Source organism: Athene cunicularia (assembly GCF_003259725.1).
Source record: "Athene cunicularia isolate RWA chromosome 1 unlocalized genomic scaffold, athCun1 chr1_part2, whole genome shotgun sequence".
Lineage (NCBI taxonomy): Eukaryota > Metazoa > Chordata > Aves > Strigiformes > Strigidae > Athene > Athene cunicularia.
The window spans coordinates 27,545,706-27,557,942 of NW_020799092.1; the positions used below are offsets into that span (position 1 = coordinate 27,545,706).

The 12,237-nt window shown below is 41.5% G+C and overlaps 1 protein-coding gene across 4 annotated transcripts in view; it reads right to left on the reverse strand.

The window, feature by feature from the left end:
- Positions 1–10,584, reverse strand: part of ARHGAP8 (Rho GTPase activating protein 8) — an 81,303-nt gene extending 70,719 nt beyond the window's left edge. Inside the window, exons 1-2 of one of the 4 annotated variants that reach the window (XM_026867787.1) lie at positions 10,475–10,584; positions 1,050–1,156 (exon numbers count right to left, since the gene is read on the reverse strand). The gene's annotated coding sequence lies outside the window, so the exon portion shown is untranslated. Of the gene's footprint in view, positions 1–1,049; positions 1,383–3,535; positions 3,567–10,474 lie in introns of those variants that run through there. The other 3 variants (XM_026867791.1, XM_026867792.1, XM_026867790.1) reach the window with 3 other exon arrangements.
- Between the last annotated feature and the right edge of the window lie 1,653 nt (positions 10,585–12,237).

Here is a 12,237-nt window from a genome sequence, read left to right on the forward strand (position 1 = left end):
AGCCCTTCAGGTGACCTGAAAGGGAAGTTTGTGCATCCAGCAACTTATCACATTATGTGCCTTTCAACAACATTCCCTTTGATGTGTTTAATAAATATTTAATAAGCAGTATATAAACACAGGAGCACAGAGCATGCACAAAAAAAACAAGGGGACAAGGATACTGAGAATGTGTATAAGAGACAGATCCTGCACTGAGCGGGACGTTCGATGCTCTGCAGTGGCCCTTTGGCTAGTTGGGGCCAGCTCTCCTGGCCGTGCTCCCTCCCAGCTTCCCGTGCACCCACCCGCCTGCTGGCAGCGCCCGGGCCAGCGGAAAGTCCTTAACTTGGGACAGACACCGAACAACAACTACACAACAACTACAACGTCCATGTGGCAGCAACATCATCCTCACTCTAAACCCAAACCCAGCACTGTACCGGCTGCTCGGGAGAAAATTAACTCTGTCCCAGCCAAAACTGGGACACTTCCATATTCAGTCCACATCAAATTTCCCCTCTATTCACATCAGCATACCCCATCCTCAGAATCTTAATTTTTAAAATTACATCCCTTGCTAGATTTCTGTAGATGCTTTGGATTTACAACTGGACAAAAGTCGAAAAACAATTTTACATTTCATGAGCTTCAACCGTTTTCTTGATGTTAGAATTGTAAAGACTATGTGAAAATGTTTCTTGCTCATCTTGCCACCACACTAAAACTCAGTAGCAACCCATACACGCTATATTTTGATGGCTTTTGTCAGCAAAATTTTGTGATAGGTAATGTTTGTGGAAGAGCACAAAGAATTCTTGTACGTGCAAAACTGCAGAATAAAATAACAAATTTGCCAGACAAGAGTATGGAGTAATGGGAACTAGAAGAAGAAAAAGAAATCAAGGAGTAAAGGGAGGAAAAGGCAGCTCTTTCCATACTGAACAGTAAAGGCTGGAAAAAAAAAAAAAAACAACCCTGAAGTTAGACTTAAAAGTTTGAGATACAGTGAAAGGCTTCCTGCCCCGTGTTTGCTATGCCCGTGTCTTTTAGAGGCGTAGTTCTCTTACCTGGTATGACACACAGAAGACTAGCTCCAAAAAGACTAGCTAAAATCTGCATGAGAAGCATCCCGTGCCGCAGTGCAATGATACATCAAGTGTGTCTTTCATATTCCCTGTACCAGATCAGAAAAAAAATGAAGTCACGTGCAAGAAAGAAATGACATGGCATAAATTAACTGTACAAATCCAAATTTGTTCAAACAATTTTCATAGGTTAATTTTTTTATCGAAAAGATTTATGTGGCATCAGGTATCTCTCGTCCTCCCAAAGCTGACAAAAACGAGGATTTACGCATTTTTGCTGCCTTGATGTACTTGGACTAAATTGACAGAAATGGGATTTTGCAGCTGGATCTGGATCAAATTTTCATTGCTGGCTGATGTGCTTCCACGTATATCTGGTCATACTGACTGTGGAACCACTGCCCCGTTATAAAGGCTTCTACCCTGAATACTCCATCACCTTATGCAAAGGTATTTGTCCCCATTCACGCATGTTACAGAGCAGTTCTCAGGTAAAAGATCGTAGAAGCAGCAATGAAGCGATAGCAGTAGCATGGTAGGTGAAATGACAACTTATTATGACCTGGATTCTGTGACCAGACCTTTTCCATACCTTAACAGAAGGCAGCTTCAAAAGAAATCTTGTTAAACCTCTACTGTAACGTAAAATTACTTTCTGTCATTGCAGCTGGTTTATTACCCTTCTCTCTTTAACTGCACCCCCAAACAGGCACAGATTATCATCTCAGGAAAGAATCAAAATTTCTAACATCTGGAAAATAATAAATCCTATTTCCCACGTTAAGAAATCTAACACTGGTAACATACTGCAGGGACGATGCATATTAGCCTATTAATCTCCATGAAACACAACAAGAAGCTCTTCAGAGGTACTTAACAACACTGGTACCTTTTAAACTTTCAAACATACATATGCAACTGCTACACAAATCCAAAGATACGAGTGCGTCGGTTATACACGCACTTACTAAAACCTATGTTAACATCTAACAAGACCGCATTGTTCATTCGTCATTCCCCTCTGTCAGCACATCACGGAAAACATACAGAAATTTTATATTACTTACACACTGAAGAAGTCTTTAGTGTTGCTACAGTCTATAGTGTTGTTACAGGCTACAGTACTACTACAACAGAAGCAAGGCAGAAGTCTGAATTTAAGCAAGGCGGAGAGGGAAACATACTGGGTTTTAGGAAATCAAAAAAGTGCAGCAGGGTTAAAAACCAACTGGTAGGTTTTCAGGCACTCAAGCCCTTCAGGTGACCTGAAAGGGAAGTTTGTGCATCCAGCAACTTATCACATTATGTGCCTTTCAACAACATTCCCTTTGATGTGTTTAATAAATATTTAATAAGCAGTATATAAACACAGGAGCACAGAGCATGCACAAAAAAAACAAGGGGACAAGGATACTGTAAGCCAGCTGTGGAAAATACCAAGGCCATTTACTGAGGAGAAGAACGTACAAATTACTCATTAATGTAATGATCAGAAGTAAAAAAGGTTATTGGGTCAGGCTCTTCACCTCTCACCGCCATAATTCACAAGTAAACCTTTTCAGTAAATCCCTAGTTTTTCTTGAACAACATTTATACTCTTTCCAAGAAGGTGGACGCACAGCTTACCTCACCAGAAACACTCTACACACTTGCTGTACCAATATGGTTGGCAAGAAGAATATTATTTCTTTAGAATGATTAATCTATGTGCTGTCTTTGTCTTAACTGCTGGCCATAATTAATAAATGACATACAAAACAGACGGAATGAGTATTACTAAGCCAGCTTTATTTTTTTTTTAAGCAGCAGCTTAAATGCCAAACCCTGGACAGAATTCAAAGCCAGGATGAAGAAGCCTTCCATTCTCTCAGAGGGTCCATTAAAATTATACAGCACCCACCCGTGAAAAAACCCAAACCAAAACAAAAATCAACCTTGCACACAGCTTACCAGATTAGTTTTCAGGAACACTCAAGCATAAAATTTGAGAATCCCGTCAATGCAACAAAGTATTTGATAGCATATTCTGCCTTATTCTAAAGGTGGATTATTTTCCCTTTTTTCACTTTTATTTATACATTAAGAACACACACCTGTAAGTCACTTGCCATATCTCCACGTAAAATGGATATACAGCCCTATCAGGTCCAGACTGAGGGAAGCATTCGGGACAGCCATTATGCACCAGCTCACATCCACACTCAACACAAGTCCAGCTAAAATGAATTATGTGTTCCAGGTTTTCATGAATCAATGCCTCGAAGAAGCTTTAGCTGCTTGATTAATCAAGAGGCAGTTCTGCCACTCTTCACCTAATCGGATCTTGCCACTCATGGCTCATGTTGAGATTTATTTTGCTTCAAAGTACTTTCACAGGTACCAGGATTACAATGAAATTTGGTTCCACTCCCCGCTGACTACAGCTGCTAGAACCCAAACCTTCAACTTGTGCCCCATCCTGCGCCCACCTGGTAGACACTGGGTGAAAATAAACGGAGCTCCTCAAGGAGCAGTGTACTGTTCAGTGTCAGGGATGGTATCACAGCAGAGCTCTTCATGGGCTTCAGTTGAAAAGTGATATCTGGGAGTAAAGTACTATTGCTTTTTCATCCAGTCTTTGGTATATGACTTCTAATGATCCCCCTCTTTCTTTTTTCGTAGCTTTAGTCAGGCTTCTGTAGGCTTTCATGAGGCTTCTTAAACATGAGCGCAAATTTTTTTTTGCCCCATCTGACTTTTAAATCCTCCATGAGTTATCCCAAGGGCAGATAAAGATTATTTGGCTCTAGAACCAATTCATTCACACCTTCTGTCTGCTGGGAAAGAGAGAAGGGAGAGGAAATAAAATAGAAACTGAAAAGTGAATTTCTAATATAATTTAGAATAATTGGGTCCTACTACATCTATGGCAGAAACAAGAAGCTATTTTAACCATTCAAAGGCATCTTTTAATTAAAATGACATTTCTACCCAAAAACTTTTACCTACTGTTTGTGCAATTAAGAGCAAAGGTAACTACGAAAAATTAAGGATAAGATTTTTTTCCCCAGTTCACAATTTCTTTCTTTTAGTTTGTACATTTAATGATTTCTAGTTGGTACCATTCTACACTCGGATGTCTTCATGGACTTTTCGGCAAACAACCAGTTTCTTTGCACAGGTCTTTTGCAGAAGGGAGAAAAACTTTTTAAGCAATGAAAGAATAAGGGATGAGAAAAGTTACCAGGGTTTGAGGAAGTGAGAAACGCAGTATGTGAAGCTAATTACAATTAATTACTAGCTTTCAGGTCCGTATCAGTGGTGTTCTTTCTATTTTAACTGCAGCAGCAAATCATTACATATTTATCCATGGGATGTCACCAGGTCACAGCGAACAATCAGCGAGGCCACTACACCCAGAACTAAACACTCATAAAAAAGAGACCTATAATATCATCTGCATTTGCATAACACCAATATGGAGTACTATAAGATCTACTTGCAAAACAGTTGTTGAATCAAGCACAAACAATATTTGTTTCTTTTTTTCCTGCAGTATTTTCCTTCGCAAGTCTTAATAACGAATCTTTTATTCTGACTTGTAGGCTCCTGACTGCCAAGATAAGGTTACAACTGTGAGTTTGTCGAGTCTGCTTAATCTTTCTGTCAAGCAAAACAGTCTGTAGAGTCATTCCAGATGTGGAGACAAACAAAGCTGCAAACATAACCGCAACTTGTTCTGCTACTTGAACACTGCTGCGAAAGAATCTGCCCACCATTGGTCAAGATCAAAAACCCACTGCTAAATAAACAAGACCCGGTGGACATATCGGAGTGGGAAGATGCAACTAAGCCTTCAGGCAGTGCTTGTTTCTGGCCTCAGAGTTTAACAGGAAAACTTGCCTCCAGGTTTGAAGGCATCCATGCATACAGAGTGAGATTCCGTGCCCACCATAACGCACACTGAGCTTGTAACTCACGCTGACCTCAGCCCGGTTGGAATGAGGTTTCACTCCTACATTGTCAGGTATTTTCCTCCCAAGCACAGGATCACTGCTTATACTAAAAACTCTCCTTGTGAGGAATTTGAGAGTTATCCACCTTCTGGGGCAAGTCACCCCTCACCCCCGCAGCACCCAGGTTCACCAGGGGAGTCCCCAGCACCCCACCAGCTAACATTGAACAAGCAGGCTGAAGCTGCCAGTTCTCAGCTTCTCTAACACAAGAGGCAAATCCCATAAACCTCAACCGACAGAGTACTTTTCAGACAAGTGACCTTTTCCTTCCCATTTCATCCCATAAGTGACAATTAAACCCAATGTTCATGTAAAAGAGCTCAGTTATAGCAAACTGAGATAGAAAGTTAAAGCTACCACAGTTTCTGTGCTCCCACATATGGAAACTAGATGTAAATGAGGTGCTAGGAGCACCCCTGTTCTCTGAGGCCGCAGAGTTCAGCCCTTAGTGCACGGGCTTTGTTCAAAGCCAGCTCTGCAGGGAACATGCCAAAACTTCTGAATTTCAGCCTCAATCTCAAACTTCAAGCGAGTGGCTTCTCAAGTCTGGGAGAGCTTCCAAAAGTGGAAGCTCCCATGACACTACGGCTTTCCATTAGTAACATTCACAAGCAGAGAAAGGAGAGTGAGATTTAGAGAAAAAAAGCCCATAAAACTCTCAACTTTTTTCATTATTTCAATTCATTTACATAGTTAGTATGTGTAAACACGTGGAAGATTATACATATAGCAAACAAAATAATTTTTGCACTTTTTTTTTTTTTCCTCACATGGTAGATTAAAATACTGAACGGTAATAGCAAAGATGGATGTGGAAAGCCTGAGAACAGAAACACCTCGGTCTTTCCAGTATCTTGTACGACAGGTTATGTATGCAATCTTCCATAATAATTCAACCCCTTCTTAAAAATAAGAATGGACTCACTACCTTCACGTTCTGAAACTTTTCTAGTTCTTCTTAGTTATGTGATAAAAGATACCATGAAGTGTTTCAGAATGTTGCATCTAGTATGCTGGTTTCTGAGCGTGCACACGATAGACCTCGTATTCAGTGGTCTAATAAACATCACGGGATAGGTTTTCTTTAAAGTTCAGACATGGCTCTACAGCTTTTTAGCCGGTGGTTATCTCAGTGGAAAAATTTTAATAGACATGCGTGTGTGTGTGCATAAAGCAACACAGGTTTAAGAGAACATCATCAGACAAAACAGGAATAGTGCGGGTTATAGGATAGCAGGAGAATATTAAGAAGATGCGGATATTTACAGAGATTCTTCCTTGGTACCGGGAGGTGGGGGAAAGACCTATTTCTGCATAGAACCTTGCAACTTTTGCCTGTGCATCCCTTTTCACACCTTGCCCAAGTTGGCCACACCTATCACTTGGGAGCCTGGGCTGGCCAGCAAAATCCCCCCTGAGGGCTACCATGAGGGCACACAAATGCCCGAGAACTCTGTAAGCAGTTTGAGGTTTAGTTTAATTTTCTTTTGGTTTTGTTTTAAAGTCTAATCTTTTAAAGTCTTTTCTTTTAAATTCTATCTGCAGAAACTTGGTATATGTTGTGACTTGTAACATGTTACCTTCATTGTGCTATGCTGTCACTGTCACTACGTCAGAGAACGCCACTGTATGGCACACAACTGATTCCTGCTGATTGTTCCTGAAGTTCTGACATTGAGCTTTATCACCACGTTCCTGCAGCATCCCACCAAAGACAGTGTATTCCCTGATGGTTGTGTGCGCCATATAGAACGGGAAGCTCAAAGTCTTCAGCAGGCTTCATTTCAAAGTTAGAAAAACTTTGTGAAATACAAGCACTGCAGAGCACACAGCGACAGCTGTATAGTCTTTGCTAAGAATTTACAGTGAAAAGAAATATTCCTAGAATATACTGATGTATAATGATGATATATACTGATGTATCAAAGATACTTTCAGAATGAACAAATCAACAAAAAAGCCTTTAAGGCAGACATCACTGAATGGCAATGAAGTTACACTACTGGGCATTTTCTTTCCTCTGGACAGGACTGGTATCACAGCCTGGTTGGTATCACCTGAAACTCCCAAGCCTGAGACCTTATTTTCAGTTCTTCACAACTTTATTTGTGGGTTGAAATTTTCCGACCCCGAAAGCATGTGAGTAAGATGGGAGTTCAGCAAGGGTTACTGAGAAGGCTAAGTGAAAGAAATGGGATTTGAACAAGATAAGAGAGAAGAGATGAGATAGGAAAGAAGTTGAATGAGTCCCAACTGGGGATAATAAACAGAAAATCTGTGCCCACTAATGTAGCTTGAAATGAAACCCAAGATTGTTCTGTCACACCATTTTTTTTCCCCTATCAGCACATCAGCTGTTACATCCTCTTACATTGCTTGGCCTGAGAAAGAGCAACCTACAATTGCTATCAGTTATTCCATCACATCAAGACAGAAGTCCGTACAGCTAATCTTGAGATTCAGACTTGATCACGACCTACACTGGTGTCAATGTGATCCTACAATAGAATTCCCATGTACTTTAAAATTAAAAGTTTATGTGTGGATACAAAGCCATAGAGTTTGTTACACGAATATCAGTACACCTCCTAAGCCTAAAACAGAAACCTTCCGGAATGCCAGAGATGAGTTTGCCTCAACAATGTGATTTTAGGTCTCTCTGCATACGCACAAAGACTTATTTTTAATTACAGGCACAGAACAGTATTTTTTCTTTCCATGTAATTCTTCCTTCAGCTTCTGCACAGGAGAATGTGATCTGAAGAACCACTGTTCATTTCTAATGAAAAGATAATTGTCTTTCCCTCCTGTTAAGTAAATGTAGTGGATGTAGTCATAGAGGCTTGCGTGAAGGGAAGAGGAGAGCTAATACGGATGATCCGGAGTCCATTTTTGCCTCTGCCAACGATTTCCAATGAGACACCTTGCAAGTCATTAAACAAAACTCTTGGAGATTTGAAGACTGCCTAGGAGTTTGTGGAGACAACGTATAAGTAATATGAAGAGAGCAGTTCCCTCAGGAGAGCCGATCCTAGCTTGCTCCCCTTGACTGACAGATCTGCCATGCTTCCTGAACGGTGAAAACAGAAACATAATCCTTACTTCTGGAATAGTTTAAAAGCATGAAAAAACAGCTTAAAGGAATACCCATATATCTTTGGTTTTCCCCAAAACGAGAGAGAGAGAGAGAGAGATGCTTTGCTCTTCAAAGGACTAAGAATATGGAGAGCAGCCTGACATAAAGAATTGGCTTGAGAATAAAAGAAAACTGAGTAGAGTCACCAGCCTACAGAAAAACCCAAATAACAGCTGGAATTCACGCTGAGTGCCTGGCACTGGACACCTAGTCCTTGATTCTCAGACACACCTGCAGCCCCAGGTATAGTAAACCTGATTCAAAATTTCTTACAAATGCGTGGCTTGACCCATCGCATAGCATATTTGCATGATTAGAGGGTTATTTCTTACGTGTTCATCAGCTCATGCTACTTACTCCCTGTCTGCAGTCGATCTCTGCATATGCTGTGAAAATTATTGTCATCATAGATCAAAGATTATGCCTCCAAAAGACAGAGTGAGCAGGAGGGGGAGGAAAACTCTCAGAGAATATGGATTGCATCAATATCATATAAAGTGAATTCAGTAATAAAGAATGAAAGATTTGGTAAGTATGACCAAAGACAGACATCCAACAGAAGCAGAGAATGAATCACTGCTTTTTAATTTTTTTCTTCCCTTAAATGTTCTTGTTTCTTACACCAGATATTATAAGTCAATGAATACATTTAATTCTCTTCAAAAAATGCCTTATATTTTATAACAAAAGAGCTTATTTTAGTTAGGGTCGGGGAAAATTTGATGGTTCAACTAAACCACCCTTTAGTATACTGGTCTTACTAACTTTCAGTCACTCGTTTGACGCAAAGAAAGTTTTTTTGGTAACTCCTTGAAAAGGCACCAGGTTGTCAATTTTTAAGCTGTCAGGCTTGAACAGTGTATACATACAACAGAATCTGTGCCTTATTATAGTAATATCCAGCAGCGTTGCTAAAATAAAGGTCCTCTGGCAATACTTTTACAATTACTCTGCACTTTCATTCCTTTTCAGTCTTAGATACTGCTGACTCAGACTCTATTTAACCACATATTCTAAAGAGTTTTTCGGGGAAAAAGTATCAGTTAAAACCAGCATGATTTTATATTTTCATAAGTTTTTTCCTCTGTATTTATTTTATTTTGCTGTTAAAATTTTGATAGTGTCCACACAGCTGGTTTTTATGACAAATCTGTGCTTTTTTCTTTTTCATATATATAATATAAATCCTAGCCAGACCTCTTTGTTCCTGGACATGAAATAGCTGCTTCTTTTCTGCAGCTGTGGATGTGGTGAGCAGCAAGTTACTCGAAGTAATGTCGGGGAGTCATCCCCAGGTGGCCTCGGCTGCTCGACCTGTTCCTGAGCTGCAGCCTGCCTGCATTCCCTCATTTCCACCTCTCAGAGCTGCATCCTACATCCCTAACCACAGCAAGATCTCAGACTGTGGTTTATATAGTCTGCAGGGTGACAATCCTTACCCTAGAGTTACAATATTCTGTTAAGTCTCATTTAAAAAAAAAAAATTTAAAAAAATCAATTTTAAATAAAATGGGAGTTATAGTTTCAATAACACGATGCCTATTAAACAATAACAGTTCTGTTGTATCTGAATTTCAAAATTAAACCAACCCAGCACAGCATAAACACAACTATACTATGCACAAGCATACACCAAGGACTGTTTTGACTCTGAACAAGTTACCTGAAAAAAAAACCCTGTTACATTTAAAACCAATAAAAACCAATACCCACATAAGCACGTAGAATCCTCACTCAGTTCAGTCACACGATGAGTTCATGACTCTATTCGTATTCTTAAAGAAAAGCTTAAGAGTTCATAGGGGAGTACAAAAAATTACTGTTTACACATTTCCTCAGTGGTACTATTAGTAAACATTTATTCAACCCAGAACTTTAAAAATACAGTTTACATCTCCCCGTGTTTATTTACTTTTTGAATTCCTGCTCTAACAATGAAGAAAACCACCCTGGGAACTCAGTTTCCTTTCACTTATTAAAGTAAGTTCCACACAGCATTACTGCGTATTTTTGTCTGAAGACACTGGAATGAGTGACATTGTGCAAAAGCAGATTTTAAAAAATAATTCTTTGATTACAAAGAGATCACTGCCTGACTTAGATCTCTTCAGAGACCTCTCAGCAAACTGCTCCATTTGAGGCTATTTTAGGCAGCATACCACAGGCCTGTACAACACGTCAGCGGCAAATATCACACTTAGATGTCAAAATGCTTCCCAAAAGGAGAGGTCACTCCACCTTGGAAGAGGTTTTGGTGTCAGAAACAAGGGTCCTACCTTCAACAGCTCCGACTACTGCTCCGTGATGAGCTTTACTCCTGCATCCAGCCACCTAGGTTGGACTTGCTGAAGTAAAAGACCAGATGAAGTTGAGCGATCATTCAGCTCAGAAAAAAAAAAAAAAAAAAAAAAAAAAGCCCAAAACCCCAGCAAGGTCATCAAGACAACATCAAGGACAGGAAACTCCTGGCTGTGACGCTGGTGGGAAGGGAAAAGGCATCTAAGTGGGACGGATTTCAGGGGAGCTGCTTAACCTGCTGTGCAAGGGTGGGCAGAGAGGCTCGGCTCTTTTGTCTGTTTTGTCTGCCCTGAAAGGTTTCAGCCTTCGGTGGACTCCTACCAGGGTGGGTTTGGAAGGGATGGGAGGAATTGCAGGAATGCTTAATGGCAGCAAACCAGAGGAACCGGTTCCAGTCCCGACTCCCAGCCTACCACAGGCTCCCCAGGAGTTCATCGGCCTTAACTAAACACCTTGTGCCACCCTCTGCCTGGAAAACTCACTACAAAATAACGAGGTGACCATCGCTCGGACATCTGGGAAGGTGGGAATGGAAGTTTCACACACAACATGAATTCAGCCCCTTGTGCACGCTGACACAGATGTTAACCATGCACCAAAAATCTGATGCTACACACATAGGAAGTGTGCTGAAAAGTGAACAAATACATATAAATACCTAGGTAGCATGCTGAAAAGTGAACAAATACGTATAAATATATAGAAAGAGTGCTGAAAAGTGAACAAATACATATAAGTACGTAGGAAGTGTGCTGAAAAGTGAACAAATACGTATAAATACATAGGAAGAGTGCTGAAAAATGAACAAATACATCTAAATATGTAGGAAGTGTGCTGAAAAGTGAACAAATACGTAAAAATATGTATTACAATGGGGGTGCCAAATTAATTTTCAAAGGACTAGTAAGAAGGAGGACGAAAGAAAACCCTAAAAGCACAAGATACCGATACATAGCTAGAGATGTTCTTTAAGTGATATTTTATAGCTTGAATCTCCATCACACACTTAGTGTCATCTCTACCCCCTTTTCTGTGTTTCTCGTGCGGTTTTGTATCGATGCGAGCTCCAATTCTGCAACGGGACTCACAGACACTTTTTGTCCTGTGAAGTTCTCTCATGAAGTCAAAGCACGAGTTCACCTGCCTACCATCAAACCCAGCAAACTGCCACGTATATTCTCAACACAGGGAATTTTACTCACACTTGCACAAAGAGCCACAAAACAGTTCTCAGACCGAGGGGTACGCACCGGTGTAAAATAACAGCCTCATACCTGTTACCGCATAAACCGGGCCCTAGTTGTGACCTTTGAATCGTATTATTGTGGTAAAGAGTAAAAATTACAGCGCCCGGCAGAAAGGCCGCAGGGCCAGCCCGCCTGGCTGGGGTGAGCTGGGCGCAGGGTGGCGCAAAATGGGGTCTGAGGAGGGGGGTACCCCAGCCCACCCCGCGGGCCGTTCTCCCGTAGCCAGGGCGGTTTTCACCCGACGGGCAGCGCCGCGGGCTGTCAGGACGAGAGGCAGGGACTCACCTGTACAGCTCCACGCACACACAGAGCCCCGGGGGCCCGCCTGGGCCGCTCTGCCCCGCCGCCCCGGAGCCCCCCCCGGGCGGTCAGTCAGTCTTTCTCCCCCCGCTGCTTCCACCGCCCCGAGGGGAAGGAGCCGGGGCGCAGCGGGACCCCGGGGACAGACAAACCGCGGCCCCCCCGCGCCCTCCGCCGGGCCGGCCTCGCGTGCC